This window comes from Hibiscus syriacus, unplaced genomic scaffold (genome assembly GCF_006381635.1).
Source record: "Hibiscus syriacus cultivar Baekdansim isolate YM2019G1 unplaced genomic scaffold, ASM638163v2 tig00110348_pilon, whole genome shotgun sequence".
Lineage (NCBI taxonomy): Eukaryota > Viridiplantae > Streptophyta > Magnoliopsida > Malvales > Malvaceae > Hibiscus > Hibiscus syriacus.
In genome coordinates this window covers 2,481,758-2,492,794 of record NW_024062699.1, presented here as the reverse complement: position 1 = coordinate 2,492,794, position 11,037 = coordinate 2,481,758, and the positions used below count along the sequence as shown (strand labels likewise).

Below are 11,037 nucleotides of genomic sequence, written 5' to 3'. Positions count from 1 at the left end.
GTCGAGCATGCGGGTGGTGGTGGGTAATATTCGAGTTTGAATATTTCAAGAAGCGGATCATGGTCGACGGAGAAGACAAGAGCAATATCAAAGACTGAGTAATATAGTGGACTCGGTAGAGATAAAGAGAAGAGATAAAGGCTCATTGTTATTCCAAAGCCTTTTGAATTTATATCCCACACCGGGCGCTGAAGAGAGTTAGAGCGCTGGAGAGCAGTTATAAAAGGAGTGGACTAAACGCTTGTATTAAGAACTTAAGTATATCTTTCTCGGCCTTTTGGCTAAGATCAAGAGTAGTGTGTGTTTATTAGCTTAATATCTGATACGTAGGCTAATGGCTCATACGATATTAAATTTATTTTTGAGGGTGAGAACCTTTCATAGTAGATCAAGCTTAAATATCAAAATAATGCAATTTTCTAATGTCAAAGGTTTCTCTGACTACTTCAAAACTATGTGCAAAGAAATTTTTCGGACCTCACCACTTTCTAGGTGGTAGATTTTAAAACTTTCATATAATCTAGGTTCTTTTTATATTTTATAAATAATTTAAAATTTTATAATTTTATACTCTTAAATTTCTAGTATGTCTTTCAAAAAATTCACACTCTAACCTATTGTAATTATATGACTATATAAATTAATGTTGACATATTAATAGCTTATTAATGTTGACATATTAATAGCTCGTATTATATAATATGTGTATTGTTATAGGTTGTTATCATGTTTTATTTGATTTTCTTGTGTCATGTTCAAAGTTATTTAACCTATTGTTTATGGATATATAATAGGTTAATGATGCATTTATAGGACAAAATCAACTTCAAGCTATGTTGCAGATGATACAAAAAAATCAACCCCAGAGTCCACCATCTTAGGTGTTATTATTGTTTATTCTAGTTAACAATGTTGAACTACATTATAGTTTATGTTAATGTAAACTTTGATTTATTATTATGGATTTCAAATTTCTTGTTATGAATTTTAAGTTTGTTTTCTAGATTTCAAGTTTATTTGATAATGCTACAGTTTAAATTTGGGTAACAAAAGAGTAGAAAATAATATTTGAAAAATTAGTTTTAATTCGCGATGTTTGTATAAAAAAAGCCACTAAATACATAGTCAATACAGGCGTTTTTGAAAAACGTCACTAAAGTTCTAAATCTTTTGCGACATTTATACAGAAAACACTATATATACATACATAGTCAATAGCAACATTTTACATTCACAAATGCCACTATATAACATAACATTTAGCGGCGTTTGTGGGACAAACGTCACTATATGTCAGAACATTTAGCGGTATTTTTAGGACAAAACACCACAAAAGAAAATTTAAATATCGGTGTTTGGAAAAAACACCGCTAAATATCATAACCTTTAGCGGTGTTTGTAAAAAAGCAGCTAAATATCATTAGTTTTAGCGGTGTTTGTAAAAAAATGCCGCTAAATATCATTACCTTTAGCGATATTTGTAAATGACAAATGTCATTATCTTTTGTGGCGTTTGTTTCAGCGGCACTTTTAGCAATGTTTGTTTTTGCGCCAAAAAAGTTTTTAGCACTAAAAAATGCCGCTAAAAAATATTTTACTGTAGTGATTACAGTAGGTAAATGTCAAATAGTACTACATCGATAATGATATCAGGAAAGGTTTGCACCAATAATGCAGCTGAATACGAAGCTTTGATTATAGGACTTGAACTAGATTTGAAGTTCAAGATCTATCATATTGAGATATTTGGGAACGCGAAATTGGTCATCAAACAAATGACCAAAGGCTTAAATTTTGTCCGCGCTTTCTCCTCTTTTGAAGTTGCTACTGCTAGGAGAGAGAAAAAAAGATAGGTTATGTTGACGAATGACTTAGCTTAGTTACATGTCCAAAAGCAAGATTGAAGCTCTTACACAATTTTATAGACGAATGCCTCTTCACGAGAGAGCTTAAAAAGAAAAGCTCCGGGTACCAGACCTTATGACCTGATTAGATTCTCATTTCATTTAGCTTGAATCTTTTACCCCAATTCCTCTTTCATTTAACTTACTCTATTTAGACCGACTCAGGTACAAAAAAAACGTCGGGTAGTCTTTATCCTAGGCTAAAGGCTCAAGTAGACCAACTGGATGAGATCTCTGTCTTGTCCTGCAGGAAGGTAAAACAGGCACTCACATAATCTTCAATGTCTTCTTTCATATTGGGCCAGTAACATTCCTATCCTGATCTATGACCACCCTTGTCCGCTAATGGTTCCTTCCGAGATCATCTAATTCATTAGGATATGTCCTCACTCGGAAGAAGGGAAAGAAAGATAGGGCATCCGATTTTGAATCAATTCTTCCAGTCACAACAATGGAAAAATAATACCCAAAATTGATAACGGAGTTCAGCCAATTATGCCTACGTCTTTGGACTGCTGTAGATCTGTTTTTAAAAGAGAGAAAATTTGCAGGTGTTTACAAAACACTCACTACTCACAAGAAAACTCTCTAGTATTGGGAGAAAGAAATAATTTGGGATGATTTTGAAGCTAAATGGGCTAGGGTATTTATAGTTGAAGCTTAAGGACTAATCTTGTAAATACTCTAAACTATGCAGGGATTAAAAAATAATTTCCCTATTTTTATTTTCAATAAAAATTGTCAACCCATTTAATCAAGCACTATTTGGTGCCAACCTTTAAAATTATGTACTAACCTTTGAAATTCATCTGGCGGTGCCCACCCTTTTTTACTTTACAATCTCCCACTTGAAGACTGATTTTAATCTGTCTTCACACCTCGATCAATGCAACAGCATTTCTGGTCTCGTTACTCTAGCATGCCAACTGAAGTTGAACACAACTTCAGTTTGTCTGTAATCATTGTCTTTGTTAACATGTCTATCGGATTTTGAGTTCCATTAATCTTTTTAAGTGTCAAAATCCCATTTTCCAGAAGAGACCAGATAAAACGATATCGCAATTGTATGTGCTTCGTCCTGGAATGAAAATACCGATTCTTCGCTAGATGGATGACACTTTGACTGTCGCAATACAAGACATTGTTTTCTTGTTTCTTGCCTAACTCTTCCATGAAACTTTGGAGCCAGACCATCTCCTTGCTGGCTTCCGTAACAGCGACATATTTTGCTTCAGTTGTGGAGAGAGAAACTATCTTCTGTAGTTAAGAAACCTAACTCACTGCAGTACCTCCTAGAGTATAGACATACCCTGTAGTGCTCCTTCTTATGTCAACATTTCCGGCTAAGTCAATATTTACATAGTCTGTCAGTATCGTATCTCCACCTTTGAAACAAAGTGCTTTGTTTGTAGTACCCCACAAATATCTGAGGATCCATTTAACTGCTTCCCAGTGTACTTTTCCTGGATTATTCATGTACCTGGTAACAGCTCCCACTGCATGAGCAATATCTGGTATGGTACAAACCATGGCATACATCAGACTTTCAATTGTTGAGGCATACGACACCTTCACCATGTGTGCACGTTCTTCCTCTGTCTTTGGTGACTGTTCTTTGGAGAGTCTAAAATAAACACCTAAAGGTGTACTTACTGGTTTAGCATCTTGCATATTGAACCTGGAGAGTACTTTGTTGATGTACTCATCCTGTGATAACATCAAAGTCCCCGACTTTGTATCTCCCTTAATCCTCATCCCAAGAATCTGCTTTGCAGTGCCCAGATCTTTCATTGCAAACTGCTTCGACAATTTTTGCTTCAAGTTAATAATCTCTTGCATGTCTAAACCTGCAACAAACATGTCATCAACGTACAACAATAAAATAATGAAGCTGTTGTCGAACTTTTTGATGTAGCAACAATGATTTGCTTGACATCTGGTAAAACCACTGCTACCCATGAAACTATCGAACTTGCATACCAGGTTTTTCTTATCTACTTTTATGAAGCCTTCTGGTTGCCTCATATAGATTTCTTCCTCCAAATATGTTGAAAACATTTTGATATTTCGATATAACAAATTAAGATAAATGAATTTTAAGATTTTCCAAAAGATTTTCTAAGTATATTCGATATAATTATTCGAATATCAAAATATTACTCCAAATCTTTCAAATGTCATTTTTAATCCTTACTCAAGTGTAAAATTAAGTTTTAATCTTAAAATAATTTCAAAATAATTTTACAAAGTATTTCGAACCGTTTCAAAGCCAAAAATTCCAGATTGTCTAGATTGAGTCGATTTCCCCCCAAGGGGGTACCGATTCCCCCTGAATGATTTGGCTCCGAGAAAAACATAATGCTCGGAGGGAACCGATTCCCCCCCAAGGGGTACCGATTCCCCCTGATCAACGGTCGAAATATTTGAATTTTACACTTAGGGAACCGATTCCTTATAAGGGGGTACCGATTCTCCCCACGCTCCAAGCTGTTTTATTAATGGATTCTCATCTCCAAACGGCTCCAAAACATCCCCAACGGCTATATACGACTTCAAACACATTCCAAGCTATAAATACAAGCTAAGGACACTTGAAGAAGTAAGAGAGAACAACCATCCAAGCAATCAAACACAAGAGAAGAGTTTTTCATTCTTATTTCATCTTTCTCTTGTAAATATTTTGTTCTTGTGAGCTTAATTCTTGTAAACACCTACCTTAGAGAGGTTTTCTTATTTACATTTCTTATCATTTTGTAAAGGGGAAAGGTTCTAGCTAATCCCGTGTAAAAGCTAGGGAAAGGTTCTAGTTTAGCCTGGAAAAACTAGGGAGTTTGTAAGGTTACTCTTTATCCTCAAAAAAAAGAACAAATTAGTGAATTTGTTGGAAAATCCTTGGTGAGGAGCTAAGGTAGTGGACGTAGACTTTGGTTGAGAAAGTCGAACTACTATAAATCGCTGTGCAATTCTCTATCTTTCAATCTCCTTACTCCCTAAACACAAAAGCATTCTGACCCTTCTTTGCAAACCGTTCTGGTTGTCGATTCGAGCTTCCAAAAATCATAACAATTGGCATCAGAGCCTAACTCGTTAAGAATGTTTAACCACTTTGATACAATCCTCAAAGAAGCTCTACCAATTTCCGATACAACCAAGAAGATGGCTTCCTCATCCGGCTCATTCCACATGGAAGACTCCCTACCAACGGACAAGCCTCCATACTTTAATGGAGTTAACTATCATCATTGGAAGAAATTAATGAAGGTATTCATCCAATCCAATGATCTTGATGCATGGGAGATAATCGAGAACGACTACTCTTCTCCAAAGAAGAAGGAGAAGAATAGGAGTGACAAAGAACGGAAGAAAGCTCAACTTAATGCCAAGGCCATGCACATGTTGTTTTGTGCATTTGGTCATGAAATCTATGAAGGGGTTTCTTCATGTTCAAGTGCAAAGGAGCTTTGGAATAAGCTTGAGAAAATCCATGGAAACAAGAAAGAAGAACCAACAAAGGTGGTGTCTCTAATAGCTCGTGAAGAGCCCGAGGTATCTTCTAACTCAAATGAATTTAATTCATATACGTTTGATCAGTTACAAGATGCTTTTAATAGGTTATATTTGGAGTTTGAGACTATGAACTCCAAATATAAGAAAATGATTTCAAAATTTAAAATCGAAAATGATTTTCTTTTGAAAAAAAAATAGATTTTGAAAGCCAAAATGAAATTTTGAAAAAGGATTTAGAGCTTTCAAAAATAAAAATTGAAAGTTTTGAAAAAGAAAATTTTGATTTAAAAGTTAAGCTTGAATGCTTAACAAAATAAAAAGAAATCATTTTAAATAATTCATTTAGTTCAATAATGACAATATGCTCACATTGTAATTATCATGGTCATTTGGAACATACTTGGCCTTTGAAGAAAGGAAAACGTTTTAAAATTAGGCAAGCATGGGTTCCGAAAGGAACAAGGGCATTATAATTAACGTTCAAGGATCCAAAGCAATTTGGATACCAAAATCTACTTAAATGTATCTTGTAGGTGTGTGGAAGCAATTGTGATGAAAATGATGATATTCAAGATGCTCTAGCCACACATAAAAAGGAATGGGTAACCTCCAAGCTTAATGTTTTTAATTTTAGTTATTTGGTTGCTCATTTGATTTTAAGCATGCATGAGTTTTGTTTTTAAATAATTATACATTATTTTTTTAATCTCATGTATGTTAAAAAGGTTTTATGATGAACATTTTAAAGTTTTAATGATTTTTTTAGAATTTTTAGTTCATCACAAGGAATTTTGGTCAAAATTGGTTTTAATGCAAATGATATCTCTCTAACTATTGATATCAACTTTTCAAATGTTTTGATTTTATAAATTTTAAAATTTTTGACCTAAATTTAAATGTTTATGCATGTGGTTTAAATGAAAATGATATCTCTCTAACAATTGATATCAAAATTTTCAAATGCATAACATTTTTGAAAAACTTTATGCATATGCACTTAATTTCAATAATTGATATTGCATAAAGTATTTTAGAGTTTGATGTATTGAATTTCATGTTCTACTAACATGTTTGTTATTCTTTGTTGAAATTCAATTTTATTTAAGTGTCAAGATCCTAAAAGCATAATTTTATTTGGAATGCATTTATTGAGGGGGAGCTTTGATTTTTTTCAAATGATTTTTAAAATGTCAAATTTACTACTTACTTTCCAAAGTTATTTTGAACTTCAACGATTAGAGTCTTTTTTATTTAACAAAAAGGGGGAGAAGTGTTAAGGTGTTAAAGGGGAGAAGATGTATTATAGTAAGGGGGAGTAATTTCAAATTTGATTTCAAAATGATTTTCTTAAAAATCTTAAAATTACTCAAATGTTTTGTTATATCAAAAAGAGAGAGATTGTTGAAAACATTTTGATATTTCGATATAAAAAATTAAGATAAATGAATTTTAAGATTTTCCAAAAGTTTTCTAAGTATATTCGATATAATTATTCGAATATCAAAATATTACTCCAAATCTTTCAAATGTCATTTTTAATCCTTACTCAAGTGTAAAATTAAGTTTTAATCTTAAAATAATTTCAAAATAATTTTACAAAGTATTTCGAACCGTTTCAAAGCCAAAAATTTTAGATTGTCCAGAGGGAACTGATTTACCCCCAAGGGGTACCGATTCCCCCCTGATCAACGGTCGAAATATTTGAATTTTACACTTAGGGAACCGATTCTCTATGAGGGGGTACCGATTCCCCCCACGCTCCAAGCTGTTTTATTAATGGACTCTCATCTCCAAACGGCTCCAAAACATCCCCAACGACTATATACGACTTCAAACATATTCCAAGCTATAAATACAAGTTAATGACACTTGAAGAAGTAAGAGAGAACAATCATCCAAGCAATCAAACACAAGAGAAGAGTTTTTCATTCTTATTTCATCTTTCTCTTGTAAATATTTTGTTCTTATAAGCTTAATTCTTGTAAACACCTACCTTAGAGAGGTTTTCTTGTTTACATTTCTTATCCTTTTGTAAAGGGGAAAGGTTCTAGCTAATCCTGTGTAAAAGCTAGGGAAAGTTCTAGTTTAGCCCGGAAAAATTAGGGAGTTTGTAAGGTTACTCTTTATCCTCAAAAGAAAGAACAAATTAGTGAATTTGTTGGAAAATCCTTGGTGAGGAGCTAAGGTAGTGGACGTAAACTTTGGTTGAGAAAGTCGAACCACTATAAATCACTGTGCAATTCTCTATCTTTCAATCTCCTTACTCCCTAAACACAAAACCGTTCCGACCATTCTTTGCAAACCGTTTCGGTTGTCGATTCGAGCTTCCGAAAATCCTAACAAAATCACCATAAAGGAAAGTTGTTTTTACATCTAATTGCTCAAGACGTAGATTCTCTGCAGCTACAATTTTCAACACCAGTCTGATTGTAGATAGTTTCACAACTAGAGAAAAAATTTCATTGTAGTCAATACCTTCTTTTTGCTGAAAACTTTTGACAACCTATCTTGCTTTGTAACGGTTTCTCCCATCGTGCTCTTCTTTGATCCTGTAAATCCACTTGTTATGGAGCGCTTTCTTGCCTGGTGGCAATTCAGCTAATTCCCACGTCTGATTTGACATAAGTGAGTCTATCTCATCTTTTATAGAAGACTCCCACTTGACTGAATTCTCCACCTGCATTGCTTCATCATAGCACTCTGGTTCACCATTGTCAGTCAGCAACAAGTACTGCAAAGAAGGCGAATAACGCTGGTTGGTTTAGGAATTCTGGAGGAGCGTCTCAGTTCTGGTGTGCCTGGTTCTTCTTGAACTGCTTCAGGACTGATCTGAACATCATTTTTAGAAATCTCCTGAAACTCAGCAAATTCCTTTGTTTCAACTTCGGTATTGGAACTACTTGATTCTATGGTTGACCTGTCTTTATACATCACATTTTCATTGAAAATGACATCTCTGCTTCTAATGATCTTCCGATTTTCGTAGTCCCAAAACCGATAACCAAACTCATCACCACCATAACCAACAAAGGCGCATTTGTTGGACTTGGCATCAAGTTTGCTTCTTTCAGCATAATTTATGTGTACATAAGAAATACAACTAAACACTCTTAAGTGTAAAAGGTTTATTTCTTTCTTCCTCCAAACTTCCTCTAGTATTCCACCATCCAAAGGAACTGAGGGCTCACGGTTGATCAAGTAAGCTGCAGTGTTGATAGCTTCAGCCCATAGCAATTTGGGCAATCCGGCATGTATCCTCATGCTTCTGGCACGTTCATTCAGAGTTCTGTTCATGCGCTCTGCTACGCCATTCTGTTACGGTGTCATGGGAACTGTTGTCTCCATCTTGATCCCATTGTTTGCGCAAAAATCTCTGAATCTACTATTTCTGTAGTCTCCTCCATTATCAAACATCAATCGCTTGACTTTCAAATCACTCTCATTTTCCACCATGGTCTTCCATTTTCTAAAGGTATCAAAGACTTCTGATTTCTTCGTCAGAAAATAAACACACACCTTCATTGTAGAATCATTGATGAAAGTGACATAATATAATGAGCCTGCAAGAGATGGAACTGGAGATGGTCCCCATACATCAGTATGAACCAACTCTAACTTTTCAGCCTTGGGTGTCTTACCAATCTTTGTAAAAGTGACTTTCTTTTGTTTGCCAAAGATGCAATCCTCACATAGTCCGACATCTACATTCTTTAGATCTGGTAGCTTCCCTTTTGACAAAAGTGTCTTTATCCCTTTCTCGCTCATATGGCCAAGCCTTTGGTGCCATATGTTTAATTTTCCATCAACATCTACTACTGCAATGATATTCTCTAAATTTGAGGTTACATAGAGAGTACCAGTCTTCTTACCACGAGCAATGATGAGTGCTCCTTTGGTAATCTTTCATTCACAGCCTGAAAAGATGATGATAAGATAAGATAATTAAAGCTTGAACTTCATCATCGAATTCAATTTCCACGGAACTCAACTGGGTTGTGATTGTGTTGAGTTCATTTAGGTGTTGAGCCACTGATACCTCTTCCGCCATCCGCAAATTGAATAATCGCCTCATCAAGTGAACTTTGTTTGAGGCTGATGTTTTCTCATACATACTGGAGAGAGTCGCCATAAGACACGTCGTGGTCTTTTCCTTTGTTATGTTGAAAGCAACATTACGGGATAACGTTAGTCGGATAACTCCTAGGGCTTGTCTGTCGAGAAGAGCTCCGTCTTCATTCTTCATGCCCTCTGGTTGCTTTCCTGAAAGAGGTTGATATAGATTTTTCTGGTACATAACTCAATCTGCATCTTCCAAAAGCCAAAGTCCGCACCATCGAACTTTTTAATTTTCACATTCCCTTCGTCTGTAGCCATCGCTCCCACTCGAATCTGGCTTCGTTTGGATCGTTTCTGATAATTCTTGTGAACCACCGTGTATTAGAACACCTCCGTCGACAAATTCGTATCGCCGACAAAATTTTACTATTCACAAAATTCACTATTCATGTGAATAGTAATAAATAATAACATCGTAAAAAATTGATAAAATTCACAACCAAAAGCTCTGATGCCAGTTGTTGGGAATTAAAACGAGAACTAGAAATTTCCCTATAACTAGATTAGTAAGAATGCAAAATAAAAGCGGAAAAATAATACCCAAAATTGATAACGAATTTCAGCTAATTATGCCTACGTCTCCGGACTGCTGCAGATTTTTTTTTAAAAGAGAGAAAATTTACAGGTGTTTACAAAACACTCACTACTCACAAGAAAACTCTTTAGTATTGAGAGAAAGAAATGATTTGAGATGATTTTGAAGCTAAATAGGCTAGGGTATTTATAGTTGAAGCTTAAAGACTAATCTTGTAAATACCTTAAACTGTACAAGGACAAAAATGTAATTTTCCTATTTTTATTTTCAATAAAAATTACCAACCTTTGAAATTATGCATCAACCTTTGAAATTCATCCGGCGGTGCCCACTCTTTTTTACTTTACAATCCTCACTCAGAAGAAAGAAAAGGAAGATAGGGCATCCGATTTTGAATCAATTCTTCCCGTCACAACAACGGACCTTGATGAAAACAATAAGTAAATATCAAATTGTACTACATCGATAATGATATTAGTAATTTGTAAAAATTAAATCAAATTAAAATGATAAATATAAATTTATACGAAATATTATTGATATATCGCATTGTATATTTCCGTAAAGTCCATGTGTAGTTTTAAGATTTATAAAAAAAAGTAATTATTTTATTATTATAAAAATATACTTAATGTTGTTTCAATATATACATATATACACACACATAATGTTTATTCTTATATTGAATTAAGAAAATCATATAAATGTGATAAATTCTTTTTTTAGAGAGATAAAATATGATTCTTTATAAGTAATATTCTGTAGCCTTTGCTTTGCAATAAGAAAAATAAAAATATAATGAATCATTAATTCCATTACATTTGGAAATATACTTACTTATCTTTATATTCCCGACTTCAGCATGATGAAATTTTCAGATGTTTCATTATATTAAAAAAATAAACCTTGTATAATAATTTCTGAAAAGATTAAGGAGCAAAAGAATAAATTCCCCCATATAAAATATTAGTTGTC

The 11,037-nt window shown here is 34.1% G+C and overlaps 1 pseudogene; it reads left to right on the top strand.

The window, feature by feature from the left end:
- The first annotated feature begins 260 nt into the window (after positions 1-260).
- On the top strand, positions 261-379 carry LOC120120937 (annotated as a pseudogene).
- The last annotated feature ends 10,658 nt before the right edge of the window (positions 380-11,037 follow it).